The sequence below is a fragment of the Phascolarctos cinereus genome, unplaced genomic scaffold, assembly GCF_003287225.1.
Source record: "Phascolarctos cinereus isolate Bilbo 61053 unplaced genomic scaffold, phaCin_HiC Scaffold_5;HRSCAF=322, whole genome shotgun sequence".
NCBI classification, from domain to species: domain Eukaryota; kingdom Metazoa; phylum Chordata; class Mammalia; order Diprotodontia; family Phascolarctidae; genus Phascolarctos; species Phascolarctos cinereus.
The window spans coordinates 1,449,139-1,455,161 of NW_027555958.1; positions in this window are offsets into that span (position 1 = coordinate 1,449,139).

Genomic DNA, 6,023 nt, shown 5'->3' on the forward strand with positions numbered 1-6,023 from the left:
CGTGTAAAACAGGAAGCCTGGTCCCACGGGCACCACCTTTCTCCCTCCAGCTTCTCCCCACTGGCCTCCTCAGGCTCCTGCCCCAGCTCCATGCCCCAGACACAGGCTGCTCTGCTGGGCCGGGCTAGGGCTGAACACCGCATGGCCGGCTCTGTCTGCCCTTCTGTGCCCTGGGAGCACTGGGGACCCTTCTTGGCGGACTGCACAGTGCTGAGCACCTGGGCACGCAGGGGTGCAGCCCCCTTGTCTGGCTCCCCTTTCCCACCAGAACCCTAGTCATGACCACCAAGGGCTTTGCTGAGGCAGAGGGAAGGGGTCTTCCTAGACCTCAGTGAAAGCTGCTCCTTACCTCTCCTCCTCCTCCTTCCTCTCTGTCTCTCTCCCTGTCTCTTTGTCTCTTTCTCTCTGTCTCCCTCTCCCTTTCTCTTTCTCTTACACACACATATACTATCTCTCTGTCTCTGTCTCTTTCTCTCTGTCTCTATCTCTGTCTCCCTCTCTCTCTTTCTCTCTCTCTATGTCTCTGTCTCCCTCTCCCTTTTTCTCTTTCTCTTACACACACATATACTATCTCTCTCTGTATCTCTCTCTGTCTCTGTCTCTGTCTGTCTCTCTGTATCTATCTGTCTGCTGTCTGTCTGTCTGTCCGTCCGTCTATCTATCTATCTATCTATCTATCTATCTATCTATCTATCTATCTATATCTATCTATCATCTCTCCCCCACCCCTTCCCTTCCTCTCTCCTCCCTCTCAGTGCCTTAATATAGGTGAGGGAATCATAATCTCTCTGGCAGGCACCTCCCAGAGCTCTTGATGGTGTAGCACTCCCCTGCAGAGGGAGGATGGGGGGTGGGGACCTCCATCTATGCCCACACCTGCCCCCTGAGCCTTGGGTCCAAGAAGCATTGCCAGGGAGGTGGGCAGCACTCTCCTCCAGATGCCCCCAGGTCCCTGTGATGGCAGACCCCAGGGCTCTCCTTGTCCTGCCCAGACACATAGGGTATGAGCAGAGCTGTGCATGCATGCCATATTAGGACCTTAGCTATGCTTCTTTTTGCTCAATCCAAAGTCGCCTTCATCCCACAAGCAATGCTGAGGGCCACCAAAGTTTGTAGAGGACTCTCCTCCCCTACAGAGGCCCAGAGAGTTAGATAGCATAAGCAGCAATGTCTCCATTTCATAGATGGGGAAGCTGAGCCAGGTGAAGAACTCGCCCATGGTGCCAGGAGGATCTTTGAGCAAGCAGCAGGGTAGCAAGCCCTGGGGGTAGCTTTGGGGACCCCCTTGAAGTATGAGGTTCAGCACCAGTGGTCCCAGCCTTCTCTCCCTGGCAGGTGCCTCTGAGCATGTGGGCATGCATGTAGGGAAGCATCAGAGCATGCCAAGAGCCATGTCAGGCACAGGTCCTGGCCAGGTCACTTTCAGTAGCCCAGAAGCTCCCAGTGTGGGACGTGGTTTGCTGGTTTGTTTGGAAGGAAAGCTGTTAGGCCCAGTGATTAGAAAGGGGCAGGGGACGCCAGCTGCCATGCCTGCCTTGTGGGCACCAAAGCGTGCAGTGAGCTGTGATCCCCAGAGAAGAATGCAAGCTGCTGCCTTGCCTGGCACACACTGCTCTGGCTTGAGCTGGTTTCTAAACCCTGTTCCCCAAGGGCTGGACTGGGCTTCTGGTGCTCCCTGCAGCTCTGGGGGGGCTGGGGGTCTTCTGGAAGCCTCCTCCCTGGCGGCTGGCCACCTCCCTGCACTCTGGCCTCTGCCCACGTGGGCTTCTGCTGAAAAGCCAGCGGCCTCTTTGGGATGTGCCCTGTCCCCCTTCCCCACTTGGGAGGGGAGTCCTGACCTCTTCACCACGCCCTGAGTGCCCAGGTCGGCTGGCCCTGCTGGGAAGGCTGAGCTGCTGTCAGGAGCCAGACACAGATCCTTCTGCTGCTCCACCCCCCCGACCATTCTGGGCCAGGGTCTCCTCTCCTGGAGAGTCCTGGTGTGGACTCAGTGCTACTGATCCCCCAAAGCCCACGAGGACAGCTGAAGAAAACTGTGCTGCTCCTTTATCCAGATGCCCCTGCTTTACCCGGGACTCAGGGTAGCGTGGTCTCTACCTTCCCTGCTCTCTGGCTGGAGGGAAAACTTGCAATGCAAATCTCACCGTGTGGCCTTTTGCTTTGTGAGTAGTGCTTGGCTTCATTGTTTTTAAGGGAGACTAAGGATGAGGGCGGGTGGCCCCCAGAGGGACAGTGCCTATGACCCAGATGGTTCATTCTAGGGGCTATGGTCATCAAGCATTCGGGAGCAAAAGGACAGGTGTCAATTTGCATCTGGGCAGATGGGAAAGTCTCCCACTAAGATTGACCGGGAGGGCCTGGGCCTAGGACCTGTGTGTGGTGTTGGGGGAAGGAGCAATTCACAGCCTGGCACCTGTCCCAGGCAAGAAGAAATGCAAATAACAAAGAAACAGGAAAACCATTTGGCATAAAAATCCTTTGCTCTGCCCCAGGAGGAGCCGGCAGAGGGCGTGCGATCTGGGAACCCAACTGCTAAATGGGAGTGTAAATGAGCCCCTGGGGAAGGCAAACCAAGTCCGGGTTTGGCTGAGGTCAGCACGTGTTTCAGTGGGTTACTAGGTCATGCGAGGTCCCTTCTGAGGCCCCTGATTGTGGCCCCCCTCCTCTGCTGCTTCTGTCCTGGGCAAAGTGTGTACCAAGAGCCAGGGAATGGGGGCGCGAGGCACCTGGGTTCTCCCTCACTTCTTGTTACTGTGTTGGGGTTTCTGTAAAGACTCAAGAAAACAGCCTCGTGCCTCTTGTTTTCACGTCTGCAGTCCAATGTCTAAGGGATGCCACTGAAGCCTGCAGAGGGGTGCGCACGTGTGTGTGTGTGTGTGTGTGTGTGTGTGTGTGTGTGTGTGTGTGCCCGCACGTGCGTGTGTGTTGTGGGCTAGCACCTGTTTTCTTAAAGGCACTGAATAAAGGAAAATATCCCCTTTTATGGGCTGGCGTGTATTTCTACCGCGCCTTTACTTATCGGCCAGCCAGTATTGGGAGCAGGCTTTACCGGGGCTGCCTTGTGGCTGCAGAAGCTTCCGGCTGGAAAGGATCTCAGTGGACCATCTACATCTACATCTACATCATCTCCGCCCAGTGCCGGTGAGGGGGAGCCCCCCTCTCCCTGCTTGGGAGTGTTTCAGGACAGGCAGCCCAAGTTTGCCTCAGGGCAGCTTTCACCCCCTGCCCTTGCTTTGACCTAGTCCACCAACCTTCTAAGGCAGGCTGGCCCCCGCCTTGTCCTGTTTTCAGACAGAATTTAGATGGCCACTGGGCTGTGAGGTCACGGGGCAGGGGGGTGCTGCTGAGGTCTGTCTAGGCTGGAGATGCCAACACACGGTTGGCAGCTGGCATGATCCCACCAGAATCCTCCATTCTCTAGGCTGAATGACCTAGTCACTTCAGCTGATGAAAACAGTAGCCCCGGTTTCCAGGCTTATTTGGAACCTCCCCTCCCCCCTCTCTCTATCTCATTAGAGAACTTCCCCTTTACTGCTCCCCCCCATAAAGCCTCTGCTCCTCCTTGTCGAGGCCAAGTCCTCCAGCCCATCCCCCCATCCCTCCCAGAAAGTTTCCCCTTCCAGCCTTCCCCCTCATCTTCAATGTCTCCTAATGCTCTGGTTCGCCCCCTCCTCTACAAACAGGCCAATTCTTAAGAGAACATCTGCTTGAACCCTGACGGGCCTCCAAGGTCCAGAGTCCAAGAAAAAACTCTTGGAAAAGAGCAGCCTGCCCCCTCCCTCCTCTGTCCCCACCCCTCCAGGCCCCTCTCAGTCCCTTGCAAACTGACTCCTAAAACGTAGCTCCCTCCAAGATAAACAGCCGCTCACGTCACCTATGTTTCTTCTCAAGCCTCTACCATCTTAACCTCTCTGCAACTTAAAATGCTCTTGGCCACTTCCCTCCCTCCCTCCCTCCCTCCCTCCTTCTCTCTCTCCTTCCCTTCCTCTTCCTCAATTGTAAAATGGGGATGATATCAGCACCTCCCTCCTAGGGCTGTGAGGATCACACATGAGGTCGGATTTGTAGAATGCTCAGCACACGGCTGGTACACAGCGCCTAACAAATGCTCACTCCCTCCCCCTTACCCTTCCCTCCCGGCCACAGCTCTCTACCGGTCTGCGCCCTGACTGCCTGCCCATCGGCCATCCGGTCCCTTGGCCCATCCTCTAGGCCCTGGCCTGGGTTCCGTTCTCTCTCCACTCTTCATCAGTGACCTCAAAATGTCCCATTAATCAGTTGTCTCTATCCAGGTGATGCCCCAATCTCTATCTCCAGGGATAATCTCTCTCTTGAGCTCCAGTTCCATGTTGGACATCTCTACTTGGTTGTTCCACAGGCACCTCAAACGTGACCCCTAAAGCATTTCATTCTGCTGCCACTCAAACCCACCCTGATTCTACCTTCCACCATCCTGCCAGTCACCCGGGTTCACAGGGTTCTAGGGTACCTGACTGCCCTCTCCCTTACCTCCAGCCCCCCCAACCCAACCAGTTTGCAACTGCTCCACTCCCGTGATGCCTCTTCCATACACTCCCTCCTTTCTCCTAGCCCAGCCTCCTTTTCTTTTCCCCGTGCATCCGTTAGTGGAGACAAACTCAAACAAGAGTGTTTGACTTAGAAAACCAAAGAAGAACGTTACATTGCATTGTGCATTTATTTGTTTTATTCAACATTTCCTGATTCCATTGTGATCTGGTTCAGGCAGAGCTCCTTGAGTCTGACATCTCTGCTTAAGGCTACCAAAGGGAAGAAAGGCAGGGGTGAGCAGGAAATCTCCAGGAGCCACACTACTCAATCCTACCCCTAGAGTTCCAGTCTTGCTGATTCCAGCCCCACACCAGGTGAGCTGCCAGAACCCTACAGCCTCCGACTGCCAACACTGGAGGCCCCAGCACACAAAGCCAGTGACCAGGCCCTAGGCTCCCGACACAAGAAGCTTGGGTCAGTGCCCTCTGCTCCCCAGCAGGAGAGCTCAATCTCTTTAGAGGCCAGGAAATAAGCAAACACCAAGAGCAAAAAGAAAGTATGGTAGATTCTTATTACGGGAAGAGTGAAGATCAAGGCAGAAATTCTGAAGAGGACAACAAACCCACATCTGGAACCTCAAAAGTGAATATGAGCTGGTCTGAAGCCCAAAAAGCCTTCTTAGAAGAGCTCAAGAAGGATCTTAAAAGTCAAATCAGAGAGAGAGAAGAAAAAACGGGAAAAGAAATGAGAGGTATGCAAGAAAGAGTCAATAGCTTGGAAAAGGAAAGACAAAAATTAACTGTAGAAAACAAGTCCTAAAAAATACAATTGGCCAAATGGGGAAGGAGGTACAAAATCTAATAGAAGAAAACAATTTGTTAAAAATTAGAACTGGGCAAATGGAAGCTAATGACTCTCGGAGAGAGCAAGAATCAGTCAAACAAAAACGAAAGAATGAAAAAACAGACGAAAATGTAAAATACCTCATTGGTAAAACAACTGACCTGGAAAACTGATCCTGGAGAGACAATTTAAAAATTATTGGTCTACCTGAAAATCACGATGAGAAAAAGAGCCTGGACAGTATCCTTCAGGAAATCATAAAGGAAAACTGCCCTGAGGTCCTTGAAGCAGAGGGTAAAACAGCCGTAGAAAGAATCCACTGATCACCTCCTGAAAGAAATCTCAAATTGAAAATACCAAGGAATATAGTAGGCAAATTCCAAAATTACCAGGTCAAAGAGAAAATACTGCAAGCAGCCAGAAAGAAATGATTTAAATATCATTGAACCACAGTCAGGATTACACAGGACCTTGCAGCATCTACATTAAAAGACCGTATCCACACCAGTCTCTTTAGACAACCACTCCATTTCCCAGTAGGAATTGTGGCTCTTTGCACCTTCAGAATTTCATCCCTGGGGGGCTCCTTGCCCCATCTTCCCTCTCCCTCCAGCCCTTCCCACAGACCACACTCACAGGGTTGGGGGCCCGGAGCAAAGGAGCAGGCAGCA